This window comes from Peromyscus maniculatus, chromosome 1 (genome assembly GCF_049852395.1).
Source record: "Peromyscus maniculatus bairdii isolate BWxNUB_F1_BW_parent chromosome 1, HU_Pman_BW_mat_3.1, whole genome shotgun sequence".
NCBI classification, from domain to species: domain Eukaryota; kingdom Metazoa; phylum Chordata; class Mammalia; order Rodentia; family Cricetidae; genus Peromyscus; species Peromyscus maniculatus.
The window spans coordinates 28,721,450-28,736,800 of NC_134852.1; the positions used below are offsets into that span (position 1 = coordinate 28,721,450).

At 42.4% G+C, this 15,351-nt stretch overlaps 1 pseudogene; it reads right to left on the reverse strand.

Moving 5' to 3' along the window:
* The window catches only part of LOC102917641 (MHC class I-like protein MILL1), a 45,288-nt pseudogene extending 31,485 nt beyond the window's left edge, over nucleotides 1-13,803 (reverse strand).
* Nucleotides 13,804-15,351: the final 1,548 nt, after the last annotated feature.

Here is a 15,351-nt window from a genome sequence, read left to right on the forward strand (position 1 = left end):
CAAACAAATCTGATCTTCGTTAATTTTGAAGAACTCCATAGCTTTTTGTTTCCTGTGGAAACAAGGGCAAAACCTCAACCCAGTATAACACATTTCCTGACTTCCATTCTAAGGTTAGGACTTAAAAGATATACATTGTTGCAATTCAGCAGTCTTTTCTACAGTCCAGTGCATCTCAGCAATTGTTGTTTGTTGCTCATTAGCATTTATAAAATTCAAAGTTAACAAAGAACTATATATGATCCACATGCCCTGTGTTATGGTCTTTCTTATCTTATGTGCCTTATTCCTCTTATGTTACTTTACTCTCTCTTTAGAGACTTTGTTTTATTATTTTTAAACTATTTATTTTTCTATGACTGTCTATACCCATTTCCTTTTCATTCTTCACCATCTAAGCACATTTTTAAGCATACTGTATCTATTCAGAGGTTTGCTCAGTCTGAACCTGATTTTCGGTTCATCTGTAGCATTTTTCTGACCACATAAGACAAACCTTAAACTGTCATGCAAGCCATGATGCAGCTGCCTTAGCTTATAGCTCACTGATGGCTGGATCCACTGACTTTGGGTCCACAGGCAGCCACAGGGAGCTGAGCCTAACTGTCCCAGCCATGCCTCATCATCCCAGCTCTGGAAAGCTTCTGTGTCCATGCTAGCCAGGCATTTATACCTCCACATGAGTAGCATGCTGTTTTTATAAGTGCCCAGCTGTACAGCAGGGCCTTTTAGAAGAGCCATACATTTATATGCAGCAAGCATTTGGCCTACCCAAGACACCACACCAGGAAGTTGTGTCTAAGTCTGTGTTCAATTTTTTTTCACCTTTTTCAGGCCTTATATGGATTTACGTGCTAAGCATTGGATGGCAAATGTAGCAAGCTTCCTTGTCAGACATTCTTTGGATCACCAGCCCCCAATAATGAGAATGTGGATCAAGAGGGACACTCCTCCTCCACTGTTGGTGGGAATGAAAACTTGTACAGCCACTTTGGAAATCAGTATGGGGTTTTCTCAGAAAACTGGGAATCAATCTATCAAAAGACCTAGCAATAGCACTCTTGGGCATATACCCAAGAACACTCAATCATACCACAAGAACACATGTTCAATTATGTTCATAGCAGCATTATTAGTAATAGCCAGAACCTGAAAACAACCTAGATGTCCCTCAACGTAAGAATGGGTAAAGAAAATACGGCACATACACACAATGGAATACAACTAGGCAGTGAAAAACAATGACATCATCACATTTGCAGGCAAATGGATGGAACTACAAAATATCATCCTGAGTGAGGTAACCCAGACTCAGAAGGACAAAGTATGTACTCATAAGAGGATACTAGATAAAAAGCAAAGGATAACCATACTACAACCTACAGCTCCAGAGAAGCTAGCTATCAAGGAGAACCATAAAAGGAATGCACGGATCACCCTGGGAATAGAAATAGATGAGATCTCCATGAGTAAACTGGAAGGAAGGAGGTGCAATGGAGGGTAGGGGATGGAGTATGAGAACATAAGGGAATGGAATTATCAAGCTGGAATAGAGATGGAGTGGGAGAGCAATGAAAGATACCTTGATAGAGGGAGACATTGTGAGGATAGAGAGAAAACAGGTGCTAGGGAAGTTCCCAGGAATCCTTAAGGATGACCCCACCTTAGAATACTAGAAATAGTGGAAAGGTTGCCTGAACTGGTCTACCACAGTAATCAGATTGGTGAATACACTAACTGTCATCATAGAGCCTTTATCCAGTAACTGATGGAAGCAGATGAAGAGATCCACAGCCAAGCACCAGGATGAGCTCTGGGAATCCATTCAGAGAGAGACAAGAGGGATTATATGAGCAAGGGGCATCAAGATCATGATGGGGAAATGTACAGAGACAACCAGACCAAACTAGCAAGAATTCATGAACTGTGGACCAATATCTCTGGAGCCTCCATAGGACTGGACTAGACTAAGACCTCTGCATACATGAGACAGTTGTGTAGCATGATCTGCTTAAGGGACTCCTTGGCAGTGGGATCAGGATGTGGTAATATTTTATTTGTGTTCTAATAAATAAAACTTGCATGGAGATACAACAAAAAAATTCCAGCCACTATATTAAACATAGAGGCCAGGCAGTGGTAGCGCATGCCTTTAATCCTAGCATTTGGGAGGCAGAGATTTGTCCAGATCTCTGTGAGTTCAAGGCCACACTGGGAACAGAGCCAGGCATGGTGGCACATGCCTTTAATCCCAGTGCTAGTTAACCATAGAGGTCTGGAGGTCTGTACAGAGAGACAGGAAGTAATAGAGCTAGGAGGAAAGAGGAAAATGATGTAGCTGGGCAGAGAGAGGAAATAAGGACAGGAACAAAAAGGGATATAGGTGTGAGTATACAGAAAGTAGCTTTCTCTTGGGCTGAGGAATTCCTACAGGTAAGACATGGCTAGCTTGCTCTCTGATTTCTCAGTTTTCACCCCAATATCTGGCTCTGGGTTTTTTATTAATAATACATTTAGCAATTCGTCTTACATCAGGATCCATCCCTGGTGCATGAGTGAGCTTTTTGGAACCCACTGCCAATGGTAGAACATCTTTTACAGCCTTGATGCAGGGGGAGGGGCTTGGGCCAGCCCCAACTGAGTGTGTTGAGCTCTGCTGACTCCCCATGAGAGACCTTGCTTTGGAGAAGGTGGCAACAGGAAGTGGCTGGGGGGAGAACTAGAAGGATGGGAAGAAGGAGGGGAGGGAGATCTGTGGTTGGTATGTAAAACGAAAAGAAAATTTCTTAATAAAAAAAAGAAAAATGAACAAATGTTAAAAAAAAAAGCAAAAACCAAAGCTACCACAGTGTCACCTGAGGACACTGAGGTAGAGCTAGAGATGGCCCCACCGAGGAGCATGATGCAGCATGGTCTTTGTGATGAACAGCTGTAGCAGTGAGATTGGATGCAGGTACAAGGCACCACTGAAGAGACTTGTCCTTGATCTCTGGGAAGCATGGGTCGCTCACAGCTGCAGTACCAAATCCTGCAAGTGGTGAAGGTGTCCAGCTACTCAGATCCTTGAACTTCTTCTTGGATCAAGGACAGAGTCCAACCTAGTGAAAAATGGCTGATTGGTCGAGGCTACCCCAGAGAATGATGAGTTTGTGTTCAAGGTTGAGAAATGCCAGTAAAAGATGTAAGTTTAACTGTTTTGCATCTTACAGTGGAACTTTCCTTCTGGCTGTCAATATTTTGAATAAATTCTTGGCTCTTAGGAAGGTGAAATGGAAACATGTACCATGATATTGTATTTTGACATACTTCAGAAAGGATAAAAATATTGAGTCTTGATATACAGGAAGGAACAGGTAAAAGCTCTTCAAAGGCAAAGCTTTCTCAGTTTGGAAATAGAAAAGACAAAATCTGTTGAATTGTTCAAAGTTCTCTTGCTTGTAAAAAATCATTTGATGGTCAATGACACTGAGTACCTTTGCTGGAGACAATGCATTCCTAAATGCCTAACTGAGTATTCATCTCAGGGATGTCACAAATCTGATCTTAAGAAGCTAATAAGTTGTTTCAAGGCACATAATGCAGAACCTCCACAACAGCTACCACAGTGTCCCTGAGCTGTCAGCCATCCCAGACGTGGATAGTTTTACCAAATGAGGAATTAAGGACTCTTGTAAGGATGTGAATTGTGGATGGGAGAGTTTCAGCAGTTCCCTCCTAGTGATCAAGAGCACACCTTCATTGACTTCCAAGTGGCTCAGACACTGTGTTTTCCAATTTAGAAATCAAAAGATCTGTGCCAGGATTGAAAGTGTGTGTGCCTGTTTCAAAGCAATAAATGGTGACAAGGTAGTTTTCTCCTTTAGCACCCATCTAGAGAATAATTACTTAGACTGGAATATTCACCTTCTATTTATTCTGATCAAATCTGGCACACTTCCATCTTTAGTTTAAGCCACCAAACAGGTCAGTGCCAATAAGACATTTGGCACTGAGCTTAGTTTTCTTGTTGACTTTTATTGATGAAGAGGAGGGAAGGTGTTGATACCTTTGTAACTTTTCAAGACTTTTAAAGATGAATAGTCTAGCTCACCTGAAATTTTGGAACCTTCGGGTGTCATTATTAACAGACTGGGAGTGTGCAGTGCAATGCTACCTTAGTAGGGACGGTGGGTAATCCTTTCATAGCTTATCTTGGATTTCCTTCCCCTTGCTCTGTTCTCAGAATAGAGACTATACAGTATTCTTCAATGTCAAACACAGATTTTGTTTTTTTGTTAATGATTGTGTACTGTCTGATACAAATGGTATACTTTAAGAAGTACACATCAACAGGTCTGTGAATTTTAGTTTGTAAATGTCTTAAGGTTTCTTCCAGAACAGAATTCAACATCAAGCCAGGTTTTGGGTTACATGCTTTATAAACTTATGTGAAAATATTATTCTTTTTAAATGTATGTAAAATACTGTATTTTACCTTGTTTGTGTAATAATCTGGTCAGTGTATATAAAAATAATTTATTGTAAATACATTATAGCTAGGCATGGATGGCTTATTGTTTTTACTAATAAGGTTGATATCCATTGGGTGTTTTCTGAGATAGATTTTTTTAATTCAGAATAGATTATAATTCAACATAAAAATATTAAGGAAATCTCAAAAAATCCAAAGAAGATAAAGCAAGAGTAAACCAAACTAAACTAATACACAAAAATATTGAGTTCATTTTTTGTTGGCCAACCTCTTCTGTGAATAGGGCCTACTATGGGGTGTAAATGATATGGTTGGTAACACTCCTTTGAAGAAAAGTGATTTTCCTTTTCCCAGTGGGAATCAATTGTAAATGCCTTCTTCATTAGTGCCAGGACTGTTGTCTACTTACTCTCTCAGTAATAAGATTTTGTCTGACTTGAACCTGTTCAAGTCTTCGGCATGCTGCCATGGTGTCTGTCAGTTCATATGGCTATCATCCCTGTTGTATTTGGAAGCTGCTGTTTCCTTGGAATCATTTTCTACTTCTGCCTCTTACAATCTTTCCATCTCCTCTTCATTTGGCTCCCTAAGCCTTGGGGAGAGGATTTTGATGAAACATCCCAGTTAGGGTGGAGTGCTCCAAAGTGGTTTTATAGTGGAGGCAACTCTGCCTATGGAGCACAGGCTAACCTCAAACTTGTGGCAATTCTCCTGCACCCTGATTGTAATCATGTATCACCACACCTGGCTCATATGGTGATTTTCTATGATGACATTTGAGATATGGGCCATTTGAGTGGTGCATTGGTTAAAACTAATAAATTATAAGATCCTGTGTTCTCAGCCTGTTCACTTGCACAAATAAACTTACAGCAGTTAAGGCATCATGCATGAGAGCTGCACAAGCTCCAGCCAGACAAAATGCCAACATATAGATGGTAGGCTTGAAGTCCCACCCTAGTTCAGAAGATACTGTCAATTCAGAGTTGCTATGAGAGGGAGAGTCAGTATTCTTGACAAATATAGCCCCTAGTGGATTGACCATATGGCTTTTTAGTACTTCCTTAACCTCACACAGGTCCCTTATTTATCTCTCTACTCCTTTGCTTAAGCCTTTCCATTACCATTATTCTCTCTATTTCTGTATACATACATATACTTAAAGAAATAAATACAACTGTTTTGGTCTGTTTAGTGTTGCTTGTGTGTTTCTATGGCTGATGTCTTGGAATTGAAAAACCAACTAGGAGGCTCATCCCTGAGAAAAGGCTAATTCTCCCTCTCTCACTAGTCATCAATTGCTTATAGCTCTTCCTCTACAGGTTGGGCCCTGTGAGTTTTTTCCACACATGTCAAAATGTCCATTGGAGGGGTCCTTGTTCATGTCTTGTTTGGGGACCCTATGGTTAAACTCTCATGGGTGCAGCTTCACTAAAATATCTAGAAGACACAGTTTCATAGCAGATTCCCTGAATCTCTAACCTTTATAACCCCTTTTCTGCAACCCATGGAGGAACCAGAGCCAAAGTGTCCTTGGTCCAGGCTTTTGTTTTTAGATTGCTATCATTCTTCCACTATATTCCCTGATCTTTGTCCTACTGGGAGGTAGGGTGCATCTGCTTCAACCAGGCAAATCCTAGGGGGAAGAAATAAAATCAATGGTTATTCCTTGAGTGGATGCTATCATCTATGAAGTATTGGTATTGCATCTAGATAATTAACTTTTCTTCCTTCAGGGACCACCAAAATTTACAGCTAGCCTGAACAAGTGTGTCAAGGACATGTGTTCTAAAGCGTGGAACAGAGGATTCTTTCAAACTGTGGGGAGAGAAGGAGGACAAATTGCTGCACAGCACCTGTTCTGTGCTTGAGGCTTATTAGATGAGGCCAGATACATACTTCCTGTCTATGCACCCATATTGCCACATTTCTCTACTTCAGAAAGGTGTGTTGGTCTCCATTTAACTATGCCCCAACACAGGACCCAGCATGCCTGGAACTTCAGGTTCAAGGATATCAGCAGCATCAACCACCTGTGAGAACAGAAGGCAGTGCCTGAGTCTCAGAGCCAGCTTTATACCTAAGATCACTAGTCATCATTGGTTGCAACCATAGGAAGAGTCGAGATTATATCACCATCTGGATTGCACAAACAATAATAACACACTATGAGCTTTTAATCTTACTCAGGGGAGCAGTACTCTCCTCTTCCCTCACAGCTCTGTTAAAGGAAGTCCTGTTCTCTGTTTTCACAGAAGCCCAAACTACACTAAAGAGGGAAAGCTCTTGGTTACTAGTCTAGTCTGACCTGTCCTGGATTATGATCGAGTGGAGAGTGTGATGATAATGTGGGCTCTCCCATCCCTGACAGAATGTCACACAGACTCTGATAATGACAATCATCATAGTATCCAACTCAAAGGTTATCCACTTTGGGGCTGTAGAGCAGGCCAGCCAGTTTGAAATAGTAAGTTTGGATCTACATTGAAGAACTGGGAGTATCTTGGGGCTGAGGATGTGGCTCAGAAAGTAACTTGTTTGCTGCACAAACACAGGATCTGAGTTTGGATCCCCATCATCCATGGAAAAGCTAGGCATAGTAGTAAGAGCCTGTAACTCCAGTGCTAGGGTGAAAGCAGAGGTAGATAGAGCCTGGAGGGGGTCACTACCCATCAGTCTAGCCAACTTGAACATCTTTAAGTTCAGTGGAAGATAAAGTCTCAAAACATAAAGTTGAAGGCAACCCAGAAACACCTGAAGTTGGCCTTGGTCTCCACGTGCATGTACACACATGTATGAACACTGGTGATTACAACACACACACACACACACACACACACACACACACACACACTAGGCATGTTTTTGATGTATTAAAAATGTAATATCCAAATAACTTGGGTGGTGGTTTCATGTTTATGTGCTTACAAAGAACCTTTGCTACACATCCATTCTATCTGATTCTTAGTGTGTATGATGTGACCAGAGAACATGGCTTATGGTGAACATGTCAGCTTTTTCTGGAGGATTCAAAGAGCCTACTTTGGATTATAAATGGTCAAGCACTTTGTCAGTCCCCTGTTACACACCCGTATTCCTGAAAGCTCTGGGCCATTATGTCACAAAAATCCATCTCAGAAAGACAAAACTGCATGTTTCCTCTCATTTAAGATATCTAGATATAAACTTATGTGCATGGTGTGTGTGTGTGTGTGTGTGTGTGTGTGTGTGTGTGTGTGTGTGTGTGTGTTTAAAGTAGAAAGGGGATCGTGAGAGAAAAGGGTAAGAGCTAATGTCTAAATTAATGGTTCTTAACCTATGGGTAGCAATCCTTTTGGGGTTGAAGGACACTTTGACAAGAGTCACCTAAGACCATGAGAAAAAACAAATATTTATATAATGGTTCATAACAGTAGCAAAATTACAGTTATGAAGTAGAAACAAAAACTAATTTTATGGTTTTGGGGGTCACTGCAATATGAGGAACTGTACTAAAGGGTCGCAGCATTAGGAAGGCTGAGAACCACTGGTCTAAGGAGTGCTGTAAGGAATCATGTGACCTGAAAGCAGATGGAAGGGCTGCATAACAGAAGGGAGGGGATCAGTGCAGGTGCAGGAGAGACAGGGGAGGGGAGTGGGAAGGGAACAAAGAAGAACGGTCTACAATGATACATATGTGAAAATACCATGATGAAACCTGTTCCTTTGCATGCTGACTTTAAAATAACATTAAAAGGACAGGTATGATGATGCATGCATTTAATTCCATGCAATTCATTTTGAAGTGTTCAATCACACTCTTAAAAAGAGAAATTCCCAGTCAGTAACATACATGAAAGGTTAACACAGGCAGTGACTCCAATTGATGTCCATGTCATAATTTCTCATTTTCTCAATATATCCCATCAACGCTCACACTGCCTGGGGCTGTGGCTAACAATCAGAGCTCTGGCTGAACCTTTCCCTCAGGAGACACTATAACAGGATGTGGGCAATGCAGGGGTCCTAGAAAGTTGTCTTCATCCAGATCCCATAAGGATTTTCAGGACAAGTCAACCAGTTGACCAGTGCCTCATATTGTTCACTCAGAGGCACAGAGTTCTTTAGATCCTGGAGCACACCACCCAAGGGGGAATTCCACTCTGAAACCATGTCACCAGACTCTCACTGCATACTGGGAAATGTTTATCTAATGGAGTAACCTGTGGATTATTAGAGATTGGAAAACTCAAGTGACGAATGAACTGATATCTGAAACACTATATCTAACCCCTAGTAGATCTCAAAGCCATAGGCCTAACAGGTCACTCAGGTTGGAAGGACACATCCATAATGACCCACCAACTATAATCAGGAATTGTGGATGACATCCAATAATTAGAGGGAACAGTACAGGCCCCATATGGGAAACATCTAGAATAGTGGTTCTCAGCCTTCCTAATGCTTTAACCATTTAATACAGTTTCTCATGTTGTGGTGACACCCAGATGAAAATTATATTGTTGCTACATCATAATTATAATTTTGCTACTGCTATTAATGTATATCCTAACATAAATATCTGATATGGAGGATGTCTGGTATGTGAACCCAAAGGAGTCACAACCCGTAGGCTGAAAAACTACTGAAGAATACCAGTTACCTCACTCTGATACTTATAACCACCATGTAGTATTTTTAAAACCAGATATTTTTAAATAAACCCTGATTTGACCTACATTCTAGTCAGTTTTTTGTAATTGTTAACTTTAGACCTTACAAACTTTAATATCATATATATTATTTTATTTTTAAGTCTTATCCATATATATATATATATATATATATATATATATATATATTACTCAGAAATTCATAACTTACAAAAGCCTTTTAGTTTTTATTCTGCAACTGTATATTCATTTAACCTTTATACATAAATTTTTATTTATTAAAATAATTATCTTTTACAACACTATTATTTTAATACTATATCTTTTTATCTTTGTAACATTTTTAATTTTAAAATTCATTACAGTAATATTGATAGCTCTCCCTTTTTTATTTTTAAAATAAAATCGGTTGGGAGGACCTGTTCACTTCACTTATTGTGAAGGAGTATTAACATTCAACAGGTTTTGCTATGATCGTTTTAGGCTGGCATGGCTGAAGGGAGAAAGAGAGTAGTTCAACCTAGAAGATAGACCAGAAGTCCTGTATTGGATCTTCAAAGATCCATCTGATTATTAATACGGACTTAAAGACACCACAGGGATTAAAATACCTTCAAAATCTTTAAATGTCTGTATTTATGTACACATACACTGCTTCAACCAGATGATTCATGAATGTCTTTTGAGGAGAAGTTTCCACGTTTGAATCAAGATGATATTGGAATAGACATCATCATCTGGTAAAAGGATGCTTAATCATCTTTTGGGCTATCAAGTCTCCCTTTTATTATTTGGTTGTTTGTTTTCTGTGGATTTGGTGAAGAGACGGGGACACGTTGTCTACCACAATCTGGACTTGGCTGTGAGTGTCCAGCCTGCTTTCCTGTCCCTGTGTTTCATAATATAAGAACACAGAGGAAGCAGCACTGTACTTCCACCAGGGGGCGCTGCCTGCCAACAGTGAGGCAGATTAACAGGTCTCAGATGGTGGCTCCTTGGCTTCTTCCATTCACCAGTGGGCCAAATGTGCTTATGTGACTACTTTTCCAGCTGTACAATTTACAAAGAGAAGAGAAGAAAAGGCCTGCCATCATTCCTTCCACCCTCTCCCACAACCTGCAGGGGATGCTCACCTAGTCTCTTGCTGTCCTGTGTGTCCTTGCTGCTCTAGGCATGGGCTGGAAATACCAACATGGCAGAAAAAGCAGAAGACACCAGGGCAGAAGCAGAACTGGTGGCTTCCACCAGTTTTCCTGACTTGCTGTCCTAGAGGCCACAACCACAGCTGTAGTGATTCTACTTCACCAGCATTTTCTCTGACTCTACCCCCTGAGGTGGATGGTTGTCCCGTTTTCTCACCAAGGACAACAGGGACTTCAATGTTGTGGGTTTGGTGCCTCAGACGGCAGGTGAACTCTGATTCTCATCCAGGAAGAACCCAAATAGACACCCAGGTCTGGTAGGTCCCATCCCCACTGGGCAGGATGGTCCCAGGCCCAAAGCTATGCTGTTGTACTGGCCTCCCATCCTGAAGCCAGGCCAGGGTGGCCACACAATGATAAAGACTAAAAGCCCAACATGTCAGAGTGATTCTGTCTACTGGGTACTTCCTGTGGGTCATCTTCACCTCTTGGAGGCCTGGGAGAAGATGAGGAGAGTCAGTGAGAGTGAGGACCTCTCTATCTCCCCATGGAGTGTCGTCCAGAACCACCCTGTTCTTATTCACCTCCAGTCACCCCTTCCTAGTGGCCACAACTCCCAGTGGTTATAGGACTGTGGGAGGCTGGGGCTCAACTCCAATGGCCCTTGATGCTCTTGACGATCCATCCCTTATTTACATGCTGATGATAAGAGGACATGGTGTCCCTGCCGTCACAAGCCAGCAGTTCCTCTTTCCAACACAGGGAATAAATGAACAACAGGCACCAAGGGGACAGAGACTCAATGTTACAGGGGCTATAAATTCGACCTGGGTGGGCTGTGCCTATGGCAAAGCCAGCTCCACAGTCTCTAGGGGACAAGTGAGGGACTCTCCAAGTACAGTCAGCTGACTGTGGCCCTTATTCTTGGAGTCCTGGAGTTGACCCAAGACTGATGACAAGTGTCTTCCTCCACAGATGTCCCAGGACACCCATTTGTGTCTGTCACAAGACTTAGTCAAAGTTTTAAACTTTATGTGTCAGGTCCCAAAGCAAGTGATACATGCCAATAATCATTGCGCTATGAAGGTAGAGGCAGGAAGTTGGTGAGTGGATGCAAGGGGCATTATGAGACTGCTTTTAAAGAAGAGAAAGCCAAATAAAAATAGAAAGCTTGACCTTTCTAATATTTAGATGTATTAAATACTTTATTTTATGTGTATTGTTTTGCCTGCATGAATGTATTTCTACCATGTATATACCTAGTGCTCACAAAAGTTAACAGAGCACATTGGATTCCCTAGAACTGGAGTTAAAAATGGTTTTAAGCTGCCACATGGGTATGGGAATTCAACCCGTGTCCTCTACAAGAGCTACCAGTGCTCTTACCCACTGAGCCATCTCTCTGACCCCAACCTGACCTTTCTAAAAGTAAGACCTGAGCAACAGTAAAAGGACCTTTTGCAGGTCATATGACTTGGGTAGGTTGCAATAGAATCTGGAGCACAGCTCTGGGTTTGGATCCTCTTCTATTTTAGCTCCCATAAGGATGGCTCTGAACCCAGCCATTCCCACCTGCTTCTTTCTCCTCCTACAAGCCAACCTCTGCCTTAGACAAGGGGGCTGATAGAAAGAGGAAGCCTCTTTCTTCTACATGTGGGGGCCTTGTGTGAGATCCAGGCAACATCTAGAAAACCCTCCTTTCCGATCTGAGAGATCCAGCAATGGCTCTAAAGGAGACCCTATACTCTAACTTCCAGGTGTCACCTTAGATTATACCACCATTGTACACTCAAAGGAGGACCAAGACCCCACAAATTCCATGGAAAGAGCCTCTTGGCCACAGGAATGTTACCCTGGATGCTGGGAACTAACCCTGGTGACATTCAGTACCTGTATCTAGCAGAAAGTTCCTCAAGGAAGCCAGATGGCTCTGGAGCTGAACAGAACATATGTCCTACAAGAAAGTTTTAACTAGATCAAGTCTGGCCGCACTTGTCTCCCAGAAGATCTTGATCTCCTGGATGGAGGGTCACAGCCAGTCTATGTGACAGTCTTCTGTTCAAAGGTGAGAGAATCCTGTCCATTACAGCTGAGGTACAAGAAACCTCCTTTGCTCCAATTTCGCTGAAGCTCACAGCCCAAGGTTGCCTGGAGGGTGTGAAAGCCTGGTCCACATCAGATAGGAACCTGTCATCTTCTTGTTCCTGGACTTCAGTTCCCAGTGGGGATTAGGGCAATAGGGTGCATCCTGCGATCCTCACACCAAAATGTGAGGCTCTTGTATCTGTTAGGGAAGGACCACCATTGTTCAATGAGCTTAGCCACACCCTTGAAAAAATTGTCAAGATCTCTAAAGTCTTTAATTAAAGGGCTGGAGAGATATCTCAGTGGTTAAGAACACTGACAGCTCTAGAAGAGAAATGGTATTTGGTTCCCAGCACCCACATGATGGCTAACAACCATCTGTAATTCCAGTTCCATCAAGAGACAGATGGAGGCAGATACAGAGATCCATGGCCAGGCACCAGTCTGAGTTCTGGGAATTTAATTGATGAGAGAGAGGAGAGATACTGCAGGCAAGGGACGTCGAGATCATGATGGAAGGACATGCAGAGATGACTGGCCACACTCGTGGAAGCCCATGAACTGTGGACTGGTGGCTGTGGAGCCCCCATGGGACTGGACTAGGCCCTCTGGACACGGAAGATGGTTGTTTGGCTCGAACTGTTTGGGGGGCACCCAGGCAGGGGGATCGGGATCTGTCCCTGGTGCTTGGTCAGGCTTCTGGGAATCCAGTGCCTGTGGTGTGATGCCTTTCACAGGCTTAGTGCAGTGGGAAGGGGCTTGGACCTGCCTAGGCTCAGTAAGCTGGGCTCTGCTGACTTCCCATGGGAGACCTCGATTTGGGGGATGTGGGGATGTGGGGTGGCTTGGGAAAGAGGGCTGGGGGTGGGAGGAAGGAGGAGGAGAGTCTGTGGATAGCAAGAGTAGTGAGTAGAAAATTTCTTAATAAAGAAAAATAAAATTAAAAAAAAAATCCAGTTCCAGGGACTCCAACACCCTCTTCTGGTCTCTGAGGGCACTGCATGTATGCGTTACACAGAAAAGCATGTAGACAATGCATCCAGACACATAAAAATACATTAACAAATTTAAAAGAAATGAACTTGCAGTTGGGAGTGGTGGTACATGTACTTGAGTGGCTGAAGCAGGAGGATGACAGGCTCTAGGGCTTCCACAGAATGAGACATTGACAGAGACATTCAAGTAAAACCTCAAAAATTTGCCACTGAGACAACTAAAAAGTGCTTTACTGGTTTCTGGTATTGATTCGTTTAATTTTCCAAATATCTAAACAATCTTATGTAAACTCTAGCAGAACACAGATCATGGAAGACCCGTCAGAATGATTCAGCTGCCCCCTTAAGTTCCATCTGCCTTCTGCCTACACCTGCCTGGATTCTCCTGTGCACATCTCTCCCGACACTGCCCCATTCACTTGGTCCCTTCACTTGCCATAAGTCCCCTTCATCTCCATGGTGGGAGACAGACAGGGCCACTATAATACTGTGAAGAGCCAGATAGATCCAAGACTTCCTTAGAGGTCCTGATGAAAGGACAAAGGGAACTAAGGTTCTGTGTCTTTGTCCAGGAATGGGCTTGGTAAGGCTGGTCTGATCCTAGAACCAGTGCCTCGATGTTAAGGTTTCAGTTTCTGGGGACCCAACTCTTCCCTCTGGGCAGTGGTTATCAGTCCTAAGGCAGCTGTGTCTGCAGTATCATGTTCTTTTTTCCAACATTTCCTGGCTTAGCTCTCTGCTAACCTTTGTCATTTTTACCCTACAAATAGTGTATAAGACACTGTACTTCTTAAGGAACTTGACTGGCACAAGGCATCAGCTATTGTTTTTGTCTTATTTATATCGCATTTTCTCTATTTCTCATCTCAGGTACTCATACTGGAAACCTTGCCATTTGGGACTCTTATTTCAGCAGGTTTGGCTCAAGTAGAGTCCAGATGTGGGTCATGAGTATGGGTGATATCATCAAGAGTGAGTAGAGCCACAATAAATGTGTAGATTAAAGAGTGCAACAGGGGGACCACATGAAAATGTCAAAGAAATTAATTAATCCCCATGACTTACATTCTTATAGAACCTTGGAGCACTGGCTCTGAAATGGTCCCACTCACAATGGGCTGGGCCCTCTACTAGTTAAGAAAACTCCCTACAGCTGTATCTTATGGAGGCATTTTCCCATCTGGTGTTCCCTCCTTTTAGATAACCCTAGCTTGTGTCAAGTTAACATAACACTAGCCAGCACACCAAAGATACTCCATTTTGTGCTAGGCTGTGTCCACAAGCCATTTGTCTCTTGATCCCACCCCTGGTGATATGTTCCTAGTAACCCTGACTCAGTGATTCCCACCCAGAAATGTATAGTCATGACTATCTACCTGTTATGCTATGACAAGCTTCTTTTGGCTTCTGTTCCCTGCTTACATTTAAGCACTGTCTTGAGGTGGCCTTAACTACCTAATCTTGGCAGAGTAGAGCAGTCTTAGCTTGCTTTACTCAAGGTCTTCTTGCTGTTTTCACCTTTAAAAATCCTGTCACCCCTTTCTCATGGCAACCTCATTTGGCTGAGAGATTGTTGCCCTGGGAGAAGCTAATTAATACATATTTTAAATTATAGTTCTATTGAGTCTATGGTCTTCCCTTGATGGTCTCAAACTCCATAACAGTTTGTTTCTGCATCTTGTTTTTTTTTATTGTTTTGCTAAAGTGCTTAGAGAAGTTCTTTAATTTCACTTTAAAAAAATCTGCCCTTGGCTCCCCAAAGAAGTGTCTGAGGTTCTTTTTTTTTTCTTTACTTTATCTTATTTTACAATATCATTCAGTTCTACATATCAGCCATGGGTTCCCCTATTCTCCCCCTCCCACCTCCTCCCCTTACCCCCAGCTTAGCCCCCATTCCCACCTCCTCCAGGGCAAATCCTCCCCTGAGGACTGCGATCAACCTGGTAGACTCAGTCCAGGAAGATCCAGTCCCTTCCTCCCAGACTGAGCCAAGTGTCCCTGCATAA